This window comes from Hibiscus syriacus, unplaced genomic scaffold (assembly GCF_006381635.1).
Source record: "Hibiscus syriacus cultivar Baekdansim isolate YM2019G1 unplaced genomic scaffold, ASM638163v2 tig00110987_pilon, whole genome shotgun sequence".
Taxonomy (NCBI): domain Eukaryota; kingdom Viridiplantae; phylum Streptophyta; class Magnoliopsida; order Malvales; family Malvaceae; genus Hibiscus; species Hibiscus syriacus.
The window spans coordinates 2,480,728-2,490,101 of NW_024062941.1; the positions used below are offsets into that span (position 1 = coordinate 2,480,728).

Here is a 9,374-nt window from a genome sequence, read left to right on the forward strand (position 1 = left end):
AAATTAGAAGATCAAAATTCATTTTCTAAATAAAAACTACCTATAGTTAAGTGGTCATTTTGTAGGTTTACCATGGATTAGTTTAGAACGAAACTACATGATTTCGGAAAGATGTCTGGCCTCATTTTAGATAACTATTTATTAAATTCCATTAGTTTTGAAATTAGACAACTTAATCCTTCCCCATAATTGATCCTAGCTCATGACCATCTGGAAATGAGTAGAAGGCAAAGGAAAAACAAATAACAAATAACACGAATTATTTGTGTCAAAATTAGAACATGAACACGAACACGAGTACGACATGACTACCTCGTTAAAGCTCGCGATTGTTTGGCAAGGAAAAGAAGGAAAAAACTTCCCCTCCATTGCTTTGTTTTGACGTGCACTCTGCAAGTAGATACTCTTTGTTATCTGCATTGCAGCTTCACTTTGTAATCATGCATAAAATGACACATTTTGCAACTGAAATTTCAACCATGAAGATGAATACGAACACGAACACAAGAACGACATGACTAACTCGTTTAAAGCTCGTGATTATTTGGCAAGGAAAAGAAAGAAAAAACTTTCCTCCATTGCTTTTTTACGTGTCGCAACATGGCGCTTACCAGCACCACCAAACTTCTTGAACTGGAGGTTCACAAACTGCAATTCTTCGTCTTGTGGTTCGAGAAAGAAAACATGGTTAGCTTTGTTCGCCTTCTTGCCGGTGAAAGGGCATCTACCTGTAAAAGATGATCCAACATAGAATCACTAACTATTCATTGCATTTCAAACAATTAAATGGCTTGATTTAAATGAACAAATGTTTCGAGGATGAGAGCATGATCACTCCATCTTCAAGGCTGCAGCATCCTTATGACTAGTTTAGCCAGGCTAAACATATATAATATACGACTATATGTCAACTAAATCACCTCTAATTTCATTTTTATTATACCGCTCTTTTCGGAAACTGTCAGTTTTTCGCCAACCTGCGAATAAATTTTAGAAGTCATATCCGGAAACTATCAACTCTTCGTCAGCCAAGACCAACGGATAGACTCCAAAATCCATATCCTCCGGTCATAGGAGTATCATCAGACATCAATCGCCCCCTGAAAATTGAAATTATGATATATTTAATTTTTTTTATATATTTTCTATGAAATTGTTTCAGCCTTAGAATTTTATAACCTTCTAAAATTTTGAAATTCGCAGCTATAGTACATAGTCAATACATCTACAAGCTCGCTGATATAACAAAATCAAAGACATGACAACCAGATCTATTTAACCTATTGATCTACTCGTAAACATAATTACCCTGTGTTTGACACATTAGCTAGAATTAGATAAAACAAACAATTCAAAGATATTAACCTGTTCATCTACTAGACCAAATTATTACCATAAACAATATCGTAGATTCTAATCTTATCTAATTCAAGCTTAGAATTAGATAAATGCAAACAATTCAAAGATTCCAGATGGGATTTATGTCTTCTATAGATTTGTCCAAGATGCAGCTTAAACTTATCAACTTCACATTTTCACTTAACCTTTACATTCAAGTAAACGAACCCAGATATAATCATAAGTTTCACTAAAACTCTTCTAAAAACACCAATCACATAAAAAAATGAAACATACATAATGAAACAGAGTCAGAGAGAAAGGAGCAAAACTGAAACCAACCAGAAATTAATTATAAAATCCAAATGGTGAGTAGAAAAAATCATGGTAAAATAGAACGGAGAAGAAGGATTACGAGCAACAGGCTGGAGAGCTGGGAGAAAGGCGATGATACGGGATTTAGAGGAGGCAGGTTGTAGGAGATTTGATGCCATTGAGTTGGGAAGAAGAGAGCCCAGAAATGGTAGAGATGGTTTTTCCTTTAGAGGCTCTGGTTTGCTAAACCTAAGAACTGAAGTACTTCCGAAAGTGGCCAATGTTGCCATTGTTGCTGTCTCTGGTTTATCGCTTTCTCTCCCGTCTTCGTGAAGGAGAAAAAACAAGGATGATTGTGGATAGAATGATATGGAAGGATAATAAATTTAGGGTCTAATTGGGCCTTTAGATAAAAGATTATCAAAAGGCCAACCAAAAAATGAAAAGGAGAAAAAACAAGGATGATTTTGGATAGAATGAATATGGAAGGATAATAAATTTAGGGTCTAATTGGGCCTTTAGATAAAAGATTATCAAAAGGCCCAACCAAAAAATGAAACTTTAAACTACAAAATTGAAACTTTAAACTCCAAAATTGATTTGGTCACAACCCAAATAATTTATGTGAAGAGACGATTGTTATTTTATATGTTTTAGATTTGTGTATTTCGTCTGCAAAAATATTTGAATATTTGGTGTCAAATAACCGAAGATCTTTCGAGCAGATGCTATCTCGTATCCCTAGACTAATCAAAAAAATGTATTATTATTTAGATAATTCCTATTTACTTTTAAGATGATTATTGATACATTTTTTTTATAAGGACCTTAATCATCATTTTATATCTTTAATTATTATTGAAATATTACTTAAAAATAACAATAATTTTAAATCTTTGTGAAAAAACACATCAGACAATTATTTTTTTATACAATAACCAAATTATTCACCTTCTAAAATCCATTTAATATAACTACGAATCTCATAACTTCATTTAAAAAATGGGTTTTAATTTATTAAAATTAATTTATATTTTCTGATGATTAAAAATTAATCCATAATAACGTTAAATTCTAAATGTTTTTATTAATCCGAAATAAGTACAAGGTAATATGTTTAAAGAAAACTCACCCCTTTGATATTAAATGCTCATACTCTTAACATTCATTGTGTTCAAACCCAAAATTTCAAAAAATAAAACAATTCATTTATCATTGTGGTCATTAGGGTTCACGCCTAAAAATCAACATAAAAATCGATAATCAAATAATTTATATACAAAAATTAATATTTACCAACTGAACTTATTTCTCAATTCTTGGAAAAGGATTAATATGCAATGTCGTATCATGATTATTCCTGAATTAAGAGTACGTTTGATTCACGGAATGTAATATTACATGGAATAGAATTACTGAGAATGTTGTATTTTGTGTTTGGTTGGCTTAACAGAAATGTAAGATTATTGTGTTTGATTAAAGGAATAAAAGATTATTAGAATATATAATTGACCAAATTGTCCTTAGTATATATTTATTTTTTAACAAATTAAAAAATATTTATATTTTCTTTAAAAAAATTAAATTCATAAAATTTATATAATTTTTTTACAAAATTAAAAATATAAAAAGATTTAATGAAATGATAAAATTTTATTTTAACCCTGATCTTCATATAAAATTTTAATTATATTTTTTTTTGTAAATCTAAAATATTTTAAGAATAAATTTATAATTTAACATTCGTAGAATTTTTATTAATTAATGACAGAAGAATGATATTTTTGAAAAAATATTTAAGGACATTTTAGTACAAAACACTGGTAATCCAACAATACCTAAGGAAAATGAGATAATGACATTCCCAGTAATATACCCTAAAAATCCACTATCGGTATCTTATATTACCGGGAATAAAATTCCCGAACTAACCAAACGGAGGAATATAGATTTCATTCCCATGAAAATCCTATATTCCCATCCAAACGCCCTCTAATGATGATCAAAGAGGAAAACAAGTAGACTACAAAAGTAGCAGTGCATACACAAACTTCTAACTATCATGATAACATATACATCAACTTTTACAGCACTGTCGAATTAAAGTTAAAAGTTTAAATGGAGAGACCAAGGGTCCTTTACTAGTCAAACCCGATCAAACTTCGAAAAAATATTACCTTGTGTCGTCGTATGGCCAAGGCCGACTGTAATGTAATGTAAAACTCCGATGTAGCATAATCATGCAGAATGTACTTCAAATGATAAACATATGGGGAGGCTAAAGTTCGGTGGAGCAGTTTTATCTCCAGTTCGAGTGATCCGGTTCATTTTGGAAATTTCACCGGTAAAGGTTCGGATCAATATACTCTACCGTCAACAACCGGTTATCAAATAACCGTCCATGTATAGAATGTGCAGCCGTGCATGATGCTTCTGTTCCTCCATACTCAACAAACACACAACCAGGCTCAAAAATCTGTTTCAATTTGTCATCCTTGTTTTTTTCATCCTTCTCAAAACCGTCTAATTCTGTTCTTGCACTATCAGCAGAACCGTGGATGGCTTCTGGTAGCCTTCCATCACCTTCCTCCAGGTGTGAATCTTCTCTGGGCAACAAATTTTTATCTACATTTATGACTTCATTATCAATATTATCAGAAACCTTGTCATATGGAGAGGCCGGTTCCTCTTTTGGGGTATTCAGAAGGGTAGGATCTCTCGAAACCTAGTTATTGGCTCACTCTTAAAGGCGGGATCTTCGATTGCCACCTTAGTATGACCTTCTGGTAATTTTCTGTTGATTTCCTCCGGATTTGCATTTTCTTCAGCTCCTGATATCTCATCAAGATTTGCATTTTCTTCAGCTCCTGATATCTCATCAAGATTTGCGGTTTCACTTTTAAAATTATTATCACCATACTTATCGGAATGATAATTTGATTCCTCTTTTGAGATATGGATCGGATTAGGGACATCTTGAGAAGTTGTATTGACTAAAATCTCCAAGGTCGGATCTTCCGCAGCCATTTCAGTATCAAGCTGAGCACCGGCAGCACTGATGCTATAAAACCCCCCTGGTTGATGGCTCATCATCCAAATTCCCATGCTTGTCTTCTCTGTTAATATTATCTTCAAACTCAACTCGTCGGCATAAAACAGGTTTCTCATCGTTAAACCTGTAGCCTGCCACTACCTCAGGAGTCGCACACGGAAAGGTTATACCAGCAGTTCCTCCAGAGTTTCCATCAGCAGCTTCTTTTGTAGTCTTTGTTTCAACATTTATTTCATCATCTACTACGTTCTGTACGTTTCCAGTTTCCCTCGTATTATCATCATTGTTTTCTCCATTTGTGATGATACCGTTTGCATGCTTGACAACATTAACAGATTTAATAGTACCAAACCTGCAGAATTGTTATATATATAATATATATATATATGGATTAACCCAACAAAGAAATATGATCATGAAAGGAGATGAATTTAAGTAAGGGTTTCGTAAAACCTTGAACACTCTAACCGTACATTCTAGTATTCTTCCACCTCAGCTTCAGATAAAGAAGAAAAGTTTTCTGGGAACTGAGCCACAAAAATGATGACAACAATTACGATAAGGAATATGGTTTTCCTTCCGGGAAAAAAGCATCAGTAAGTGGACTGCAATAAACTTGTCTGCTGCACATCGAAATTAGATCATTTACCAACATAACTACAAATGGATCTAAGCCATATACTTTACCACATTTTTAAGTTTAACGACTTGAGTAGGCTTCTGAAGAAGCGACCTCGCAAGTTCAGGAACAATACATGAATTTTGATCTTCACCATTTCCCTAGGACAAAAATCTCTAGTTAGTACAAAACTCGACATAATATTACCCCTAATCGAAAAAAAAAATTGAGCTGGAGCTAGTTAGAAAAGCAACAGTGCTTGTGTAGTACCAAGGAAAAGCCCTTGACAGCCTCAACTGCAGTGATTACTTGCCCTCCCAACTTCAATCCGTTTAGACCAGCACATGCCTTGTGAGTAACAGATTGGTCGACGTACTGTTATAGTAATTTATCAGATATGCAAGTCAGGCAGAGCGGATTTGTTTACACGTACAAAGGAAAAGAATAGACATAAGAAAGAGTAGGGAGAAACAGCAATGATTCGACAATCATTGCACAAAAGGTTTCACACTTATCTGCATAAAAAAAGGCACCAAACATGAATAAATACACTCCATGTTACCTCGAGCATGGCATATTGTTCACCAGATCCTTGTTCATATCAAAATGATATGCCTTCAACGGACCAAGGCATTAGCAATCTCCACGAACTGAAATGCATACAAATCCTAGTCATTTTAAAAGTGATAAATTGTAAATGAAAATAAGAGAGAGGCATGATTAGGAGAGAAGAGGGTAAAGATGCAGGAATATAAGAGCTCTAGATAATCTGCACAGCATCGGGACTTTTACGGTATTACCATTCAGATGAAGAGCCTTTGAAATTCCACCAATGAATATCTGCACCAAACTCACAAGAAAGGAAATAATGTAAAGATTGCCACAAAAAGAAAAGGAAAAAAGAACAGTAATACGTAGGTTGAATGCATTTGGGGGGGGGGGTGGGCTTGGTGGGAGAACAGCAAGATGGTACAAGTAAATTAGAAAAATGGTGGTGCTTCTTTAAAAGTATGCAACACAAATCATTTACGGCAAAGTGTAGCAAAGACTCAAATTACGAATAAATACCTTGTGATGTGAATCCTCCACAATATCATTGACTGTGGTCAATGTGCTCCTGATTTCTCCAGTTCACCAGTCTGCATGAAAATAGCAACTGTCTGAAAACCTGCTACGATGGTAAACCACAATAGACCTCAGAAACAGTAAGTAGTAGAAATGTACTAGCATCTTTCTGGCTGAACAGAAAGCACTAATTAAATTACAAGTATTCTATCTAAGGCTAGATAAATGAAGGCGAAGCATGTAAAAGTTATGCAGGTTAGTTGACGTACAACAATACTGTCAATTGCATAAATGCACCACAATGAGCAGAAACATTTGAAAATGAACCTTTTAGTCTTCATCAGTTCAAAATATCCAGGGTAGTTAAGGCTCGTTTGGCAAATGAGTCTAGTGGAATTGCATAAATGCACACAATGAGCAGAAACATTTGAAAATGAAACCTTTTAGTCTTCATCAGTTCAAAATTATCCAGGGTAGTTAAGGCTCGTTTGGCACATGAGTCTAGAAGGTTAAGTATGGTAGGGAGGGCTCCCCATTGCACCTTATGGTGTGCCAAATGACACCTTAATATATGTCCCATGTATCAGTGCAAGCAAAGACACAAGCCCCAAAGAGTCAAGCGTATGGATTTAAATGAGTATTCCTAAATCCACTACTAGACTTAAGAAGCATTTCAAGAATGCACATTAAGCTTTCGGTAAAGGCAAATCATAATACTCTCAAATGAAAGAAGTAATTAAAAACATTGCAAACTTCCAATCAACATGATCTACAAGTCATACAGTACCATATATATGATGCGGACAACTGAATTAGATTAAGAGAACATAAAAATTCCAGTAAGTCATTATACCAGCAACAATAATTACAAAGAGTAAATATTAAAATTCTAATCATGTATATATAATATATATAGTTTTTGAGCCAAAAGATTGCAATGTATCAACAGTTAATCAAAAGAGATTCCTAAAGATTGTCCATAAATAAATCCAATATAAACAAACAAGAAAGAAAACTGTATAATAGATTTGAAAAAGAATAAAGAATAAATATATCCATAAAGATTAATAATTAAAAAAATGGAGTATTATTTGTACTACCACTTCAACAAAGTCTTTAGGCCGTCTGATTTGAGAACAGAACCAGAGAAAGTACTGCCATCAAAAGAAAGAGCTGCAGAAGCATCTCTGTGTAAGGAATTCAACTAGAGCTTGTCCCTTTCCTTTGTGTATCTGCAATTTGCAAGGCATGTCATGACATCCTCCTCTGTTCCATTCATATGTTTAGCAGGAGTAAAATGTAAACCATTGAAATAATATATCACAGACTTACAATGCAGCTAATACATGGGTTGGTCCTACTGAATGATAGTTCCATAGGAAAGCAAAAGTTATTGAAGGATTCCATCATAGCTTTTTCAGAGGCTGAAGCTGGCACATTTTCTACATAAATCCTTCTCATAGGCCTGGTAGCTTCTGTTAGCTGAACAGATTCAAAGGATAAAGAGTTGGTTGAAGCCACAGTTAGAGGCTTCCCTGTCACAGAAACCGGGTTTCTAACAAAACCGGTAAAATATTGTTAGGCATTACCGAAAATATTAAAAAACATTGTTGTTTTAAGTAGAAATAATAATATTTTAGGTAATGTTTACCGGTTTTGTTATGCCTAACAATAACAAAACCGGTAAAAATAGACTTTTTTAATGACAAATTAGTAAACACAAAGATTTGTTTTCAACATTTTGTCTAGTATTGTTCTCAAACATAAAGTTTCCAAAATAGTGTCTATACATTTATTGTAAGTATCGATCATCAAAACATCGAAGCCAATTATTATAAAGTAATAGGTAAAATATACTGATTTAATGATAGAATTAGTAAACATATGTGTCGATACATTTTCTAAAAGTATCGACCCCAAAAACATCGAAACCGATAATTATAATGTAATAGGTAAATTTACAATGTAACCGGTATAAATATACCGGTTTTATGATAGACCAGGTCAACATAATGTATCGACACAAATTTAAAAATTGTCGATATATTTTGTCCATAATGAATGTCAAACGAGGTACACACATAAAGTGTCGATACATTTATTAAAAGTATCGATCTCAAAAACATTGATCCCAAAAACATCGAAAACGATAATTACAATGTAATAGGCAAATTTACAATGTACCCTGTAGAAATATACCGGTTTTATGAGAAAATATGTCTACATAATGTATCGATATGTTTTAAGTTTGTGTCGATACTTTTTTCCAGAATGAATGTCCAACGAGGTGCACACATAAAGTATCGATACATTTAAAATTGTATAAATCCCAAAAACATCGAAATCGATAATTATAATAATAGATAAATTTGTAATGTTACCGGTATAATATACCGGTTTAGTTAGAAATATGTCAATATAAGCGTTACCTATTAAATATAAGCGCTACGTAATATGTTATTGTACTTGATAATATTTCCGGTTAAATACTTATTTATTATATAAGCACTACCTATACATTATATAAGCGCTACCTAATATGTTATTGTACTTAATAATATTTCGGTTAAATACTTATTTATTATATAAGCGCTACCTATTACATTATATAAGTTCTACCTAATATGTCATTTACTTGATAATATTTTCGGTTAAATGATATAACATAACGGTGTAAATTTTAACGGTCACTTGTTTAACAGACACGCGTTTTTTTAACCGCCGCACAGCAAAACTTCCCCTGGTTCGATTGAAGGGTTTCCTTCCCCTTTTTTTGTTTTAATTATTACTATTTTGTTTAATTTATATTTGCTCGAAAATGGTTTTATCACGGTAAAATCTCTATAATATAAGATATAATGTAAATTAGTTCCTAATTTTTGCTTAAATTATTATTGTGACTAATTTTAATTTTTTGTTAAATAATCTTATTAGATGAAAATCGTTAGTTGACAACCGGTCAAGGTATGTAACAAACATGATATT

General features: G+C 33.0%; 1 long non-coding RNA gene and 1 pseudogene across 2 annotated transcripts; both read right to left on the minus strand.

Annotated features, from left to right (window-relative positions):
* Nucleotides 1-540: 540 nt before the first annotated feature.
* Nucleotides 541-1,993, minus strand: LOC120148791 (annotated as a pseudogene).
* Nucleotides 1,994-3,674: 1,681 nt separating this feature from the next.
* Nucleotides 3,675-7,538, minus strand: LOC120148836. 2 transcript variants are annotated; one of them, XR_005518406.1, is made up of 8 exons: nt 7,490-7,538; nt 6,393-6,492; nt 6,125-6,164; nt 5,887-5,974; nt 5,595-5,699; nt 5,393-5,485; nt 5,159-5,232; nt 3,675-5,057 (listed from the first exon to the last, which is right to left on the minus strand). It is a non-coding gene; the product is annotated as an uncharacterized LOC120148836 (long non-coding RNA). The 2 variants fall into 2 exon arrangements; XR_005518407.1 differs by having other exon boundaries at nt 6,393-6,463; nt 7,490-7,533.
* Between the last annotated feature and the right edge of the window lie 1,836 nt (nt 7,539-9,374).